The sequence below is a fragment of the Rattus norvegicus genome, chromosome 6 (genome assembly GCF_036323735.1).
Source record: "Rattus norvegicus strain BN/NHsdMcwi chromosome 6, GRCr8, whole genome shotgun sequence".
Classification (NCBI taxonomy): Eukaryota; Metazoa; Chordata; class Mammalia; order Rodentia; family Muridae; genus Rattus; species Rattus norvegicus.
In genome coordinates, this window is record NC_086024.1 from 85,200,430 (window position 1) to 85,214,225 (window position 13,796).

Genomic DNA, 13,796 nt, shown 5'->3' on the forward strand with positions numbered 1-13,796 from the left:
CAAAATTCCAGAGCATCCTGTCCTGGGAGGAACAACAGTATGGTGCCAGTCTTTACTAAGTAGGCAAGAAAGGACTCCTTGGCAGCCAGCATCCCGCCCCGCCCCCTCCCTCCACTCCCAGATCTTCCACTCTGGTTTGGTTCAGATTGTTGTCTGAACTGAGAGGGAGGCACAGAAACCAAAGATCAAGTGCTCATCAACTCTATCCTGAAAGGACTGGGTTCTGACCAGTCCACAGACCAAAGGAAGCCTTTTCTTTAATGACTGTCTTCAGGGGGTTTCTGTAAGCTTTGCTGGGGTCTGAGTTTGAGGATTAATTAGGAATCGTGGCAGAATTCCAAGAGTGAAGCCAGGAAAGGCCCTGCGGAATGTCTCCACAAGAAGCTTTTCTGCTTTCCTCTGTACCACACCTCTCTACAGCTCCACATCCTTCCCCAGTGCAGGTGACCTCGGTGGCCAGGACTGCTTTCTGCCGACTACCGGTCTTGTTAAGCTCTGTACACTAAAATGTGATTAGCTTCATTACTTCTTTACGCCCGGTACTGCACTGATTCCCAAAAGTAAATTTTTTTTTTGTAATCTGATTTCATCTGATTCATAAGCAAATCACTCCCCCCATCGACTAGGGAACACTGGAAACCGTCCTCGGGTGTCTGGGAGTTTCAGCCAGAAGCTCTCAGGCTGGGATTCTTTCCGCCAGGTTAGAGCTAATCACTTTTCACACTGCCATTAGCAGCCGCAGTCTGACCGGATGACACCTTTTTTTATTTATTTAAATTATTATTCCCTTAACCACCGGTCAGTGGACAACTAGATCGGGCAGTTGGTTTCCAACAGAGAGATGCCCCTGAAGTTCGCCTTCTCCCTTCGGGTTTTCCACCGCCTCCCCTCCCCCTTCCTGCAACGCCCCCGCGCCTCCTCTGCTTAGGGATTTGCAGGCACAGCGCTCTCTTTCTCTTTGCGCCAGCGGTAAATCGGTTCCCTGAACACATCCAGCCCGGAGTCTCAAAGGCCGAGAGTATAGCGGCCAGGGGCTTGGGGTGTCTCCTGTTTCTAGGGTTCTGGGAGGTGCGGCCGTTCTCGTCACTGCAGCTAGGGACCGGCTCTCGGCCGCGCGCCCGCCGCCGCCGCCGCCACCGCTGCCTCCATGCTGCAGCGCGGAGCGCAGCTCCTCTGGGCTGGCGTTGACTGCACGCACCGCGCTGGGGAGCGGCTCTCCCAGGCCTGCCGGGGCGGCGGCTGCCAGATCGGATTGCAGCTTCCCGCCTCGAGCCTGAGCTGAGGACTCGTCCCAGGGCATCAGCCAGCCAGCGGGAGGGGAGCCCACCGCGCTCTGTGCAGCGGCGCAGGGAGGCGGTGAGCCCGTGCAGAGCCACCAGAACCCCGTTTGTGTGTGTGTGTGTGTGTGTGTGTGTGTGTGTGTGTGTGTGTGTGGTGTGCTGTGTGTGTGCGTGTGTGTGTGTGTGTGTGTGTGTGTGTGTGTGTGAGTGTGTGTGTTCGCCTGCGTGCTTTTCTTCTTCCCTTTAAGATGTGAGATATGAATGGCTTCTCAGTAGCTGGTCCTTAGGATTCTGGACTTTGTGGAGCTGTGAACACAACGCACCCATGTAATTCATGTTGTGTGGTCGCTTATCTTAGAAAAAAAGGCGCAACTCGACGGGGGTGGGGCAGATCCATGAAACATTCTGGAAAGGAGAAATAGAAAGGGGGAGGAATAAAAATATGAATAGTGAAAGACCTGAGAAGACTTTTGGAATCTCCCGGCTGACCCTTCAGTTTTCCGGCACGAATCTGGAGGTTTTCCACCTTTTCAAGTCATCTTGATGTTTCTCTAGTGTTTTGTAAGCCTCTTTCCAGCTGGCTGCCTGTGTGTATGCGTGTGTTTGTGCGCCTGTGTATGTGCGCGCGCCTATCCGATGCATTTCACAGTCTTTTTTCCAACTGCCCAGAAGCAAACGTGTTAACTCAGAGATGCCCCTCCATGCCCAGGTTCTCCCAGAGCTTGGAGGACACCCAGACCGGTTTTCCTGGCTGGAGTCTGGGAAGATGATGGGCTATGAACCCAGGTGTATGGATCACTTAAACCAGAGGATTGGAAAGTGGCTGTATTAACCAGCTTCCAGGTACATCACAAGGTCAAGAGAGGGACTTGCAGCTGTATTATTTTCCTGCATCTTCACTTTCCTGTTTTGGTCCGAGGAATATGAATGTGTCTGTCCACAACCTTTGAAGCCAAACTTCAGCACTCCGAGCTGGTTTACTGTACAAACAAGGTAATGAGGATTGCTTTTCAAACTGCTTAACGAATCCCCGACGCTTCCATAGCCCTTTCAGGACTCCCTTACTCCCCAGCGAAATGTCACCAGCTTTTGAATTCCAAGGATTTGACTGCAGGAGAACTTGAAGGAAACGTGGTCAAGGGGCTATGTGAGAAAGCGACTGCTCTCTTTGCCGGTGGGCTGGTGGGCTTCCGGACCGGATCTTGAGTGGGACCAGTACTGTTTCTTCCTCCCGGTGCGGTTCTGGGAGTGCTTGTGCAAGTGTGAGTGCGCGCGCGCCAGGCTGAGAATGTGTGAGTGTGTGTGAGCGTGTCTCTGTGTGTGCGCGGCCGCCCTGCTTCTCTGCCCGCTCCCCGGGCGCGGAGCCACCGGTTTCATGGGGCGATTTGCGCTGATTCCCCACCCAGCGCGACCTGCGAGCAGCGACGGCAGGGGCAGGAGCCACCTCTCTGACTCCCTAGGATGCGGGTGCTGAGCAATGGCAAAGGGCAGCGAAGTGATGAGCAAGACCCCAGTACGACTGTGAAAGCCACCTGGAGCCACCTTGCCTGGATCTTACCTGCCGGCAGAAAGTCTTCCTATGACCGTCTTTCCCCCTAGAGGCACCAGGTAACAATGAAGGACTACTTGCCTCACCCACTTTCCTTAAGGTCTTGTTTCTAGCAGCCTATCTGCATTGCAGGCTACTTTACTTATTAATGTTTTGAAAATCATTAGAAAGGGCTGGGTATCCAAGGGCGCTTGCTCAGTGAGGGGGGTATGCAGTTTTTGGTACATAAAATGTAAGTCTATATGTGGGCACTTACTGTGGTAGTGAAATCTATTTCTCGCTATATATGTGTGTGTGTGTGTGTGTGTGTGTGTGTGTGTGTGTGTGTGTGTGAATACATCAAGCCTGAGGATAGTTTTTGAAAAGGGCCAGGCTTGTTGAACCGGTCTGAAGGTGCCAGGGATGAACGGTTCACGTTTCCTTCAGGCTATGGTTGCTGCGGACCATTTGGTAGTCAACCCTCCAGAAACTGAAGTGAGATCGCGGTTTGTTTCCCCTCCCCCCACATATATCAAAGATCTTTTTTTTCCCTCCCTGGAACCCTTTTACCTCCCGTACCTGGTTGTTTTCCTCCCCTTGTTGTGCACAATCTTCCCAGATCTTTTTAGTAGTTGTGAATTAAGCATCTGGAGACTTTGATGTGAAATGGAGTTTTCTTGGGACTTGCTTAGCATGAAAAGGAATTCATTGTCCTCTGTGTGTGTGTGTGTGTGTGTGTGTGTGTGTGTGTGTGTGTGTTGTGACTAGGTGTTTAACTGCCAGGCTTTGATTTGATGTAGCAGAATAGATCCATGAAAGAGGTCGTTTTTTATATGTCTAGGAGAAGGAGGCCAAAAACCAATAGCCACCACCCAGCCCCAGATCCAGCCCCAGCCCAGTGACAACATCAGCCCTGGCCCCACCTGCTTTATCTCCGAGGCGGACACAGGCTTGTGTCCCAGTGTATGTTGTTTGTGTACAATAGGTATTTTGAACATTCCATCTACTGCTCTGATTTAAAAACAGGTTGGATTTGCGACTGCCTAATTAACATACCGGATCTGATATGTGAACATGGAGATTGCCTTCACTTGAGGAGGCAGAACAAATTTAGTTAACTTCCAAACCCCTTCTGGATGCATCTTGTTCTCTCCATCTTCTACCACCACCGTTGCCTGTTCCCTACAGAAAATTTCACTTCCTTCGCGAGGGCCCTTGAATTAACAACATGAAGCTACTTCCAAAGTAGTCTACTCAGTGCTCAATTCCATAGTGAAGAAGGTCTGAATTTTTCAGCTGAGGAGTGCTGGTTTTTTTTTTTTCTCCCGCCTTCAGAACTGGCAGCACTCCACAGAGGCTTGGTGGGTCCGTGGTTCATTGCTCAAGGAGGCAGAGACAGGGACGGAACTATGAAGGTGGGGCTGAGTGTGGGGTGGTGTCTTCTGTTTGTTAAAGCTACCTAGGAAGTGCAGGGAGACTACCTAGCTGTCTTCCATCCCCTTCATTTCTGTAGATATTCATATGATGGCATTTGCAGATTACAAGCTAACGTGTAGCTGCTCTAGTTGTCTCTGCGCTGACATCCCAACTCCGGCTTTGGAGTCTAGAATTGCTGCTGCTGCAGCCCTTGCAGGGTGGTGGTGCTACAAGGCCGTGTATGCAGCGGGCTTTGGGGGCTGGGCTTTACCACTGCAGCTGGCAGGTCTGCTTTGACACTACATAGGGCGGGGCTGGAGAGCTCAGCAAGCATCCCCGCAGACAGTGGGGCTCATTGTGCCTGGGGTGGCTGCCCAGGTCTGAAGGAAGGGAGATTAGAGATGAGTAGGGCAGTGGAGTTTGAGCATCTATTATGACTAGAGCCTCCCCCTTCACTCCTCACTACATATGAATATTCAAGACCCTGTAATGAAAGCCGGCTACAAAAATTGACATTCAAACATTGCATGATTTATCAGGCTTGAAACCTTCAAGCTAAATGTGTATTTCCTACATACCTATTCCTTCTTTCTCTTCTCCTGCTCTTTCAAATTACACGAGGTCATTTGCCTTGGGTTTCCCCTTCAATTGTAGCAAATACAATCAACTAATCTTGCGCTTCCAACTTGAAGTCTAGGAGAGCCACTCTTCATACAGCTTTGATGTATAACTTCAAGGATATAGAGGCTAAGTCAACTCAGACAGTAAGACAATCCACACTCTACTGCCTGAGGTCTAATGAGGAAGAAAAAAAGTATCATTGCCCAGATTCAAAAATGTGTAGAGAAAAAAAAATCACTAAATAGAAGAGGATTTGTAGGAATTAAAGAGAATTTAACCTCAAATATCTTTCTTTTTTAATGAATTTATTTGAAATCTTCTATCATTCAAAAAAAAATCCTACATAAAAGGTTGCCTTAAATGATAAACATCAGAGTGAGGCCTTTTTTTTTTTTTTTTGTCCTAAGTTTGTGTGGAATATCAGCAGCACAATAATTTGCAAGCAAACCACATATATGAGGATAACCAGAAATAAAATTTTTGGTGAAGGATGTTGGTACTTAAAAAAATACATATTTTCCCACCTGTGTTCCATGTCTCTTCGGCCTTTTCTCACTTTAAGTTTCATCTTTTGCAAGTCAGTTCTTATCTTTATCCACACATTCCTCAGGGAAGGCAGACACATCTGTAAACCAGGTTTTACATGCTCAGGAGCTCAGACAAATATTGTGGTTTACAAAGGTCATTCCCTTGCAGGACTTCAGTTAGGTTAAATGTTATGAGGAAATAGAGCTCCTAACAGGGTGAAAGAATAAAGAAAGGAAGGAAAGAAGAAAGGTAGGTAAGAGGGAAGAAAGGATGGGAGGAAGGAAGGAAGGAAGGAAGGAAGGAAGGAAGGAAGGAAGGGAGAAAAGAAGCCTGGAAGGGAGGAAAGAAGGAAGGTTAATGTTAGCTAAGGTTTTTCTATTCCCCCTTGTTAGACATTATCCCTAGGCAGAGCTGTTCTGGATCATTGGTGGGTTAAGATACTGACAGCAAGTTTCCCAGCCAGGAACTCCTACTTTACCAATCATTTTTAAGTCATTCCTAATAGAAAAGAAATGGGAATATGGAGCACACAGATACCTGAAGAAGCAGAGAGTCAGCTTGAAAGGAGTTGGCACTGAATTTCATCTTCTAGATGAATTCCTTTCAGCAATTTCCCCTTTCTCTTTTAAAAAAGAATGACCTTGAACAAAACCTGTACTCTGTGATTTGCAAACCTCTTTGGAAAATGTAATGCATGCAGAAGCATTCTTACACATTTTAGTTTTGATGTGACACTCCTGTATGGGTTTGTTTAGGGAAAAAGTTCATCTATTTATGCCTCACATTGATATCAGTCAAAAGTAATTCCTTTCCTCTACCTCTAGAGAAATAGAAGAGAAGAAGGTATCTGAAAGAGAATGCCCCACCCTTCTTATTCCTTCCTTTTTTCTTTCTCTCGTGCCATTCAGTAGATTCTTGGTGTTGAAATGTTATCTTCTCGTGTCACTGGTATTTAAGCACAGTCTCATGTTACACCCACCCCCATCTTTCCTGAAGGGACATCATTTCCCTTTGTCCTGTTAAGCCAGTGCACTGCTGCTTGAAGCACTTTTGGCTTAGTAGTTTTGCTGAGTTTTCTAGCTAGTGAAATTAGGACCAAGCTTTCTGCTGACTCTCTTGCTGTGCTGTTATATGGTAAGGATGAGATACTTGGAGCTATCTAACAGTGTTCATTTCTTTCAGTGATACTATTGTGCAGCAACCACCCCTTTCTTTATTCAAATGCATTGAAAGCATTTTTTTTTTTAATACTGAAGTAAGAGGAAGCAGAAAACTCACTTGAAATTTTCTAAAGAATAAACTGGCAAACCTGTTTTTCTTGTTTTAATGATTTGGTTTATTCAGAGATTAAACATCCTGGTATTTTTTCAGGTTTTTCTTTTCTTCTGCTTTCTTTATTGTACCATAAACAGTTCTAAACTTTATGGTTCATGGAAGAGTAAAGAGTAAGATGCAGGTCTAACCCATGTGAGTGTGTTCTCTAAGATATACCACCAATATATTTTGCTAAATCATTTCCGTGATCCATGTACACAGTTAACTTTTGAGAATGGATCCAGTGACTCAGTTTCTATAGATCATAACCTCATTTGTTTGCCTTCCTTCAATCTTAGAACCTAAGGAAGTATACCTTATAGATCCCGTGGTGTATGCATGGGGCTGTTAATAAGGTATTATATTTATAAGTATAGAAAGTGTTTTACCTACGGTTAAACCATTCCTTTAACTATACTCCATCACCCTAAATTATGCAGTATTATGAAATACTCAATAAATAAAGAGGAAATAGAATCTTATTCAGAAATAGTTAGTGCTAAATTTAAAGCAATTATATTTTTTTTAATTCATGATATCCTGGCAGACACTGCTCTGATGAAAGGCTTTTCCCCAAGCTATATGGCAATTTAACAGTAATTACGAATGATAGGTAACAAGTGATAGAAAATTACAATGTAATTACATGATTATAATAAATGTACTATCAGCGCACTGAGGCCAAGTATAGTGCATGAACAGGCTTTAGTATTTAAGCAATATAAAGTATGTATAATATTTATCTGAAATTGACTTTGACAGTTTAAAATTCTTAACCTACAAGGTTAGGTGGGAAACTACCTTGATACACAATAATTGCCAAGGTTACATAGGAAAATGCCAAATGACCAATTTCTTCCTTTCTAGAAAGTAGAAATACATCACATATTGTGTCTTAAACTCTTTTTCAATGTTCTTGGTATAAATAAGTAAGTAAGTAAGTTATATAATGTATTGCAAACACTTTCAATGGAGTTCCTTAGTTTCTTAGAATTAGTGTTACAGTTCCTATGAATCATGATTGCAGGATTTGGAAAGAAAATTGAATCTATTTTTACATTTTACTACAGAAAAGGCCCTAGAAAGGATATAGTAAGAAATGATTAAAGTTAAGAGTGCTTTGAGCAAATGTTGGGAAAACTTTCTTAATTCTTAGGAAAAGTTTGAAAAAAAATAAGACTTTAAGACATTCTCAATCAAAAGTAGTATGTTTAATTTGAACAGGGACAGAAGCCAAACAACACTGCTTATCTTAACCCACTTGCCTTGCTCTTTTCAGCTCCATTTAAGAAGTGCTAACAGCCCAGGAAAGAACATTATATTTATTCTCTAGAGGGCATTCTCTTCTGACTTCTCCAAATCAAAGAAGGGCTTTCCTCTTGCTAAGCACAGAGTCTCCTGCTGAGCTCACCCCCAGCCTCATTTGCTGTTTTGAAATAGGTTTTCCTGGACCTCAGTAACATCACTTCCAAAATTATAGGCTATTCACATTAAAGTGATTTATTACTGGAAGCATATTTACTACATGAAGATGAACTCTTCCCTTCTTCTGTTGTTTGGAGTGAAGTAATTTTCTCACTTGATTTTTTAAAATTATTTTTATTAAAAACAAGTTTTAACAATATAATACATCTGTTCTATTTGAAAAAACAAAGAAAATGTATTCATTGAAGCAATATTAAAAGAACTGGGAGCTTTAATCATACCATGTAAAAGGGGAGAAATCATACTATACCCCCGAATTTTATTAGCCCAAGATTTCTGGGCATTGGCAAATATCAAATCATTGATTTATATTACTAGTAAACATAAAAATAATAGTAAAATTTTTATGAAATGAAAGTGAAAATATTTCTGTATCATAAAAATAAGTCATATTACTTCTGAAATAATTTTGTTTAAAATATTGAATGTTTTGTTTTCACACAATACAGCAAACTTTAGATTTTATATTTGATTTACTTATATTTTATATGTGTTTTGTCTGCAAGTATGCATATACAACATTCATTGCTTATAGTTTATACATCAACACTCATGCTTTGTTATAGGTGATGACATAGTCATATGCATGAAGACATGATAAAATTAAGAGTCACAGATCTTTTAATTTACTATGTCCCACTCAATAAAATATATCTAATTTAAAATTGAAATTGTCATGCTATTTATAGGAATTATGGGAGACATGAAGTTCACCGTGACATTTTGAACATATTTTCTAATAACAGGAAAGAAATAATCACATTAAGTTTGAGATACATTTATTAACTCATATTTTGGTCCTGTTTTAATGTATATTTTGTAGTAGATATGAAAAGAAAGATTGGAAAATCATAGCTGTGTTTTGGAGGGATTGGTTTTATGCCATGGTTATCAAATTATATTTGAATTTTTGTAATTTATGTTTAACTTTGTGCAACTGAAACTAAGAGCCTTTCCCCCTTACTTTCCTCACTTATAAAATGGGTTTTTATGATTGTAGGCTAGAACTATCTCACAGCTTCAGGGTGATCAGGATGATATGGGGAACTTGGGTGTCTTCCCTGTGATTGTGATATTCTCTACCTTAGCTGTCATGAGCCTAAGGATCGGTAGGCTTTAAGTCCTATAATTGGAACAAAAAACTGAGGTTACAGTGACCAGAGGAAGCAAGGTCAGTGTACTCAGAGGCCAAGAAGAAACTGCGAAATAGGGGATTTGCTCTGGTTTAGGAAATCTTAGGAGGTATGAACTACCCCCCTGTCAACACATGACCTACCCTTGAAATATGTTTTGACTCCTGATGGACATGGAATTAAGAAACTTCTAAGTTTTCTTGACATGTTCTCAACCTTATATTCTCTTTCTAGCTTCTCTGCCAAGTTTCACTTTGACCAATCTTTAGTAACTTCAAACTCACTTTATTGAGCATGATTATTCTATATTTCTATTAAGTATGTCATCATGTCATGCTTTCAGCATCCTGTGCTTTCTTATTTTTAGCATAGGGGAAGGTATCATATCCTGTGGACAGCATTGTTCCTGATACTGGGACATGGAGCATTAGAAGTGAATTGCTTCAGATCATCACTCCATAATTTTTTTTTGCTTATACACACACGAGTTAGAGACATGTTATTTTATTGCTTTTAACATTTTTACATTTTGTGCTCAGTAACGTTCAGCATCATTAGTTTGAACAGACTTTTTTGACAGATTCTGGTTTGTTTGCTCCACATGTCATTGAAGCATAGAATCAATGCCAACAACCAAAACAGATTTTAGTGTAGTCATCATTTCTACTTTTGGGACACAGAGTAAAGAAAATCCAAGTTTTCACTCATGTGCCTTCTCTCCACCTGAACTTGAATAGAGCCTTAGAGTCCCTAATACATACCTTTAAGGCAATGATGAGATGAAATTTATTTCTGCTTCAAAGTTTAGAGTCTAATAAAGTGTCTGATATTGCTTTTACAATATTCCTATTACATTCTTTACTCAAAGTGATCAGGTTACTTAAATATTTCTTACCATATGCCATAGATATTGTGTTCTTTATGAGCACCATACAAAACACTGAAACAGGTAAGAAAGGAAATGAATATTACTCACTCTTAAATGGTTTAGCTGGATGTATCAGGGATTTTGCGGTATAAACAACTATGATTATAATCATGTTATTTATACTCTTTGATGATTATTTATTTGTCACCTGGTACATGCATAGAAACTCTCAACCACGGTCCCCTTAAGATACAAGTCAAAATGGTGTAGATGCTATTCTGAGAAAGATTCAGTGTATAGAAGCAGCAAGCTGTCTTTCAGAAAAATCAAAAAACAAACAAACAAAAAACCCCACAAATAATACTGTTGATAATCCCATAACTGCCTTTCAATTTACTTACAGACCTAGATGGTTTATTTCTATAATATTAATTGTTTGCATAGTCTTTTTAAAAAGAAAATCACCAACTGGGCTCCAAGCAGCCTCTTATGCTTCCTTATGCTATGAACTCTTTTCTAACAAGGTGAGAGAAATTGGAACAGGAAGTGATAGTGAATTTCCCTTTTCCTAATATCCCTGAAGAGATATTGACTATGGACTATAATTTTGTATGCTACTCTTTTATTCTAAAAAAGATTTTGTTTATAATATGTATGCAAGCAGTTGTCAAAATTGACACATCAAATGTACATATAGCTAATCTATTCGCAATGCCTCCTTCTCACCACTGCATATGCCTGTGACTGCAAAGGGTCCTTAGGGGCAGTCCATTGCATGCTCCAAGCAAGTGACACTAACTCTTCTTCTTTTCCTTCTGTCTGAACTACATGATTTTAATTTAATTAGTTTTGCACCTATATATGTGTATTTTCTGTCCATCTGTTTCATGTTTTAACTTACAAATAACAATTTCCTAATAAAATAGCACAATTGTTGGATATGAGAGCCCCAGGCTGAGTAAAAGTCTTAAGACTTCCTCTGAGGCAACACATACTCGTTGAGGTCATATATCTTATAAGGGAGTCATTGATATCTTAGATATTATGTAGTTGAGAACAGTCAGCATCATCACATGGTCTTGTCGTCCTCTTCCATGAAGCTGATGACCTACAGCTTCATCATGAGCATCTCAATTTTTAAGACACTCAAACTGAAACTCAGAGCATTTGATTTTAAGTGATCACAGTATATAACTAATAGATGAGAGGGTTAGAATTCAAAGATGAGTACTTCTTATTCTAAGGAAGGTGCTATGATTTCTATGTCTGACGATTTCCCCTTGCCTCTTATCATAGCTTCTTGGTAAGGGTCATTCCATGTATGTTCTCCGAATCTCATTCTTGGATGAGGCCATATCTTGAGTATACATAAAAACCTTTATTTCTTTTGCTTCTTACATCAGTTTATAACCTGCAAAGTTTTATATTTGTATACCTATCAAAGACTTTATGATTATCCATTAAAGATTTAGAATTCTCTAGTTTTTGGAATTTTTATCTTGAATTTAAGATATGGAAATATGCTAAAACATATTTTCAAACCAATTTAATTGCAAATCCCCATCTCCAAAATGGTCTTGCAAGCTATTGTAGAGTCACAGATGTGTCACATGCCACCAGTAGATATTATTTCCTGTTAACTTACTCCTAGAATAGATAAATCAGAGAATTTAGCTTTGCTAGCATGACATGGAACTTAGAGAATACACATCTGTCACTAAAATACTGGCTTCTGGGTAGACATATCCTGAGCCTCTTGTGCCCTTTGCTCTGAGACTGATGCAGGCTATCAAGGCCATCTTAAGAGATTGTTGAATTCCTATAACTTTTTTCTCTTTGGTTCAAAACTAGAGAAGAGTCCAGTAATAAAGTTGTTTACTTAGCTTGAATCATTGTGCCTGATGATAATTTGTCAAAGCCTATTCATAAATTCTAGAAAATTTCAAGAAAGATTATCTCTAGAGTAAGTCCTATTATGTGTTCTTCTTTGGGATCTGTGTCTTTTCACTTGGAGAAATGAAAATAGCCATCAATTCTTTGTAATCTTAGTGAGCATTTGCTTACTTTCCTCTTGAATCAGTATTGACCTGAACCGGAGTGTAGCAGAAGTGCTAGAGAACAGTTTGCAAACAAATCACCTCCCCCGGAGCAAGAGCAGAAGTGGTGGTCTTACCTGTGCTCTCAGATGTGTCAGGATTCCTGGAGACTGACTTTCTCCCAGCAGGATCTGAGTACAGAGAGCTGTGTCCCAAGGTTAGCTCTGGGCACAGGTGGACACTGGAAGGATCCTGTCCCTGACTACTCCTAGGTTCCTGTGTTCAGAGGGCTCCAGGTGGGTTCCTCTTGGGTCAGGAATGTGAGCAGAAGTGGTGGTCTCACCTAAGATCTCAAAGTTGTCCATACTTTTGAGAATCCAGCTCTTTTCCCCACAGGATCTGGGTACAGAGAGCTGTGTAACAGGGTTAGCTCCAGGCTCAGGCAGAACCCAAAAGGATCCTGTTCCAGCAACCAAATCATCTCAAGACACTACTTTTTTCACCCTTTCACCCTCTGGGAAAATATTTCTAATATGTAAAGAAAACCATTAGTTATGTTCCCCTGTTGAGGGACAGTAGCCCAAGTGGCATCCAGCATCAATAGTCAGGCACATTTATGAGGCCACCAGAGGGTATCCAGACACAATTGATCCTCGGTAATTATAGTCACATGAATAACCTCTACTTCAGGAAGCAGAAGAAACCAGCTAGCAAGCTAAGTCAAAACAAAATCATTTACTGACAAGTCATGAACAATGAAAATGGGTGTTACTTTTAACCACTGCATTATAAAGTAGAAATTGATTTCTGAGATGCGTGCCCTGGGTAACAGACCTGCTACTCAGACACTGTGGGTCTTTTGGAAAGAAAAATATCATCTTTGAAAAAAAAAGTCTTTTCAACAAGTGTTCGCTTAAAATTTGTCTCCTGTAGGCATAATGCCTTCAGTCCGTGGATTAATATATTTCTGAGGAAGAATGTTTCCCCGTTTTAAGTTTTCAGAAGTGTTCTTTCAGAAATAGGCTTCTTGTCTAACATATTTCCTAGAGTTGCTGAATGTGCACAGTATTAATGGCATTTTCTTCATTCTAAAGCAGCCACTTATGATTGCATGTGAGAAGTTTCCACAAAGGGTTATCTTCTTTTAGTTGGGTCCCTGAGCAAAGTGCATTAAACCCAACCAAAGTGCATTAGTAACAGTCATAATTTTTGAGGAAGATTTGATCCTCTTAGGTTTATACACAAAACATTTTAAGGAAATGACTTCTGTTATTTCATCATTCTTAAAAATGGACTATAATTTAGAATAACTTGGTCTAACTTAATTGTCATGCTTGTCTCTTTAAATCTCTATTTTTCTTGTGGTGTCTTTAATTGAAGGCAGGAATACCTATCTGAGGAGGCATATGATTAGATAATTTTGGCACATATTCTTTACTAATATAACATTAATAAATCAATATGTTTAATTCTTGAATTTTCCAGAAAAAATTCTCTTTATCTTTTTTCTTTAAATATTGTTTTTCGCATTTATTTTTAAAAACATGGAGTAAAAATTATCAATGATGTATTTTTGTTCAGGTAAGA

At 40.6% G+C, this 13,796-nt stretch overlaps 1 protein-coding gene across 5 annotated transcripts in view; it reads left to right on the forward strand.

The window, feature by feature from the left end:
* Positions 1 to 1,035: 1,035 nt before the first annotated feature.
* The window catches only part of Lrfn5 (leucine rich repeat and fibronectin type III domain containing 5), a 356,408-nt gene continuing 343,647 nt past the window's right edge, over positions 1,036 to 13,796 (forward strand). For 2 of the 5 annotated variants that reach the window (XR_593049.4, XR_001838166.3), the window contains exon 1: positions 1,036 to 2,888. The gene's annotated coding sequence lies outside the window, so the exon portion shown is untranslated. The remainder of the gene's footprint in view (positions 2,889 to 13,796) is intronic. The other 3 variants (XM_039112241.2, XM_039112240.2, NM_001108024.1) reach the window with 2 other exon arrangements.